A 2,888-nucleotide genomic window follows, 5' to 3' on the forward strand; every position below is an offset into this window, starting at 1 on the left:
TGATGATCTCTACGTTCGAAGGATCTATGTGGCATCGGATTGCAAGGTGGCCGTCGACGATATCCATCAGCATTACAAAGGGAGCTACGAGGAGATTTTCCAATATAGATCGTCTTTTGAAACGTGTAATATTATTCATGAATTTAGGAGCTCGAATATCGAGGCTCACAAACTGGCAAAGCACGCTTTATCTCTTGGGACTGGCCGCCATACTTGGTTAGGCCAGCCCAATGAACTTGATTTCGTCCCTGTAAACATTGTGACGATCTAATAAAGCTTTGCAGTTTGTTTAAAAAAAATACAATCGAATCGCCTCCAAAGTCCAACCCAACGAAGCAATTCGCAGCATCCTGTACGTCTCCTCCGATCTAGCAGCGTCCAACGTAACCAGATCGCCGCGAGCGAGCAACAGGTAGGGATCCATCCCTTCATGGATGCTGACGGCAGCGAGATCTCGCGCCTGCCGGCGGAGCTCCTCGCGTCGATCGTCTCCCTCACGTCGCCGCCTGACGCGGGACGCTGTGCCGCCGTCTCCCGGGCCTTCCTCGCTGCGGCGGACTCCCACGCCGTCTGGTCCTGCTTCCTGCCCCGCTACCTCCCACAGCTCGCTAAAAGCGTGCTCCGCCGCGCGCCGCCGTCCGAGAACAAGAAGGGCTTGTTCCGACGCCTCTCCGACCAACCGGCGCTCCTCCCAGGCAAGCTCGTGGTACGTACAGATCATATATGTATCATCCTCAACCCATTTACGTAGCAGAGGGCTAGCTGCTTCCTTCTTAGCTTGATTCAAATTCAAAAATTGGGTGATGGATCGATCCATCTACCGGCTTTCTTTCTTTGGTGCAGAGCATGCGGCTGGACAGGGCTACTGGCGCCAAGTGCTACATGCTTTCGGCAAGGGCGCTCAATATTTCGAAGGGCGAGACCCGATCATGCTGGGAATGGATCGACCTCTGTTATGATGAGATCCAAGGAAACACGAGGTTCAAAGTCGTTTCAATGGGTATTTGGGGAAAACCTATTTTAGTCACCACTAACCATATATACCCTCGTATTAATTTGCGGCATCTTCCGTGAAGCAGCTCAACTTCGGGGAGTTTGGTCATTGGAAATCCGTGGCAAAATACATAGCAGAATGCTCTGCCGAAACTCCATGTACGCTGCTTACATGCTGTTCAAGCTAGCCGATGGGTACACCATGATGGATTTCCCGTTTCAAGAGGCATCCATTAGCTATGGAGGCACTAGCTCAAAACGGCAAGTTTGCCTCCAAGCCTACATGGAGGATGGGGATGACGGCGTACCTCGCAAACATATTTTAAAGTCAAGTTGGGAAAGCCGACTGCCTCATAGCTATTGCGTCACAGATGACGTCATGGTCCCTTGGAAAAGGGCCAACGACTAGATGGAGCTCGAGTTGGGCGAGTTCTACAATCACTAGTAGAAAAGGGGGCAACGGTCCAGGCCGGGTCAGCCCATTAGTCCCGGTTCAATCTAGAACCGGGACCAATGGGGGTATTGGACCCGGTTCATGAGCCCAGGGGGCCGGCCGGGCCACGTGGGCCATTGGTCCTGGTTGGTGGGACGAACCGGGACCAATGGGCTTGGCTCCTGGCCCACCACCTTTGGTCCCGGTTCGTGGCATGAACCGGGACCACAGGCTCCCCTTTAGTCCCGGTTCGTGCCACGAACCGGGACTAAAGTGTTCGCCCTCGTTGCACTCAGAGTTTAGTCCCACCTCGCCAACCGAAGGGCGCCCACACCTGCTTATAAGCCCGTCCCTCTCTGCGTTGTTGAGCTCCTCTCAAAGTAAAAATAGATGCACCTATAGAGGAAAATTGGACCTAAATTCATAAATAGAAATGAATTATGAATTTATGTTTAATTTTCTCTATAAGTGCATCTATGTTCACTAACAGAGAAGTTTTTATTTTTTGTGACCTAAAAGAAAAAAGAAACCGCTAAAAAACTATAAGTATTTAGTTCTAAGTAGAAATGAAAAAATAATGGCACTAGTAAAGTTAATCACAACTTAGGATTCACACAAATTTCAAAGAATTCAAATTTTAACTATTCTAATTTGACACTAATGGCACTAGTAAAGTTAATCACAAACTTGAGATTCACACAAATTTCAAACAATTCAAAATTTAACTATTCTAATTTGAAACTAATGGCACTAGTAAAGTTAATCACAAACTTGAGATTCACACAAATTTCAAACAATTCAAATTTTAACTAATCTAATTTGAAAACTAGTGGCACTAGTAAAGTTAATCACAACTTGAGATTTACACAAATTTCAAAGAATTCAAATTTTAACTATTCTAATTTGACACTAATGGCACTAGTAAAGTTAATCACAAACTTGAGATTCACACAAATTTCAAACAATTCAAATTTTAACTATTCTAATTTGAAAACTAATGGCACTAGTAAAGTTAATCACAAACTTGAGATTCACACAAATTTCAAACAATTCAAATTTTAACTATTCTAATTTGAAAACTAGTGGCACTAGCAAAGTTAATCACAAACTTGAGATTCACACAAATTTCAAAGAATTCAAATTTTAACTATTCTAATTTGAAAACTAATGGCACTAGTAAAGTTAATCACAAACTTGAGATTCACACAAATTTCAAAGAATTCAAATTTTAACTATTCTAATTTCAAAACTAATGGCACTTATATAATACACAAAGTGTTTTCACACAAATAGTAAAATTATTCATAAACTAGTGATTCACACAAATCTTAAAAAATTCAAATTTAAACTATTCAAATTTTAACTATTCATAAACAAATTTTGTGACCTAAAATAAAAAATAAAACAAAAGAAAATGAATAATGCAGAAAACAAAACAAAAAATCTGGAAAAAAATACTTAT

This window comes from Triticum dicoccoides, chromosome 6A, assembly GCF_002162155.2.
Source record: "Triticum dicoccoides isolate Atlit2015 ecotype Zavitan chromosome 6A, WEW_v2.0, whole genome shotgun sequence".
Classification (NCBI taxonomy): Eukaryota; Viridiplantae; Streptophyta; class Magnoliopsida; order Poales; family Poaceae; genus Triticum; species Triticum dicoccoides.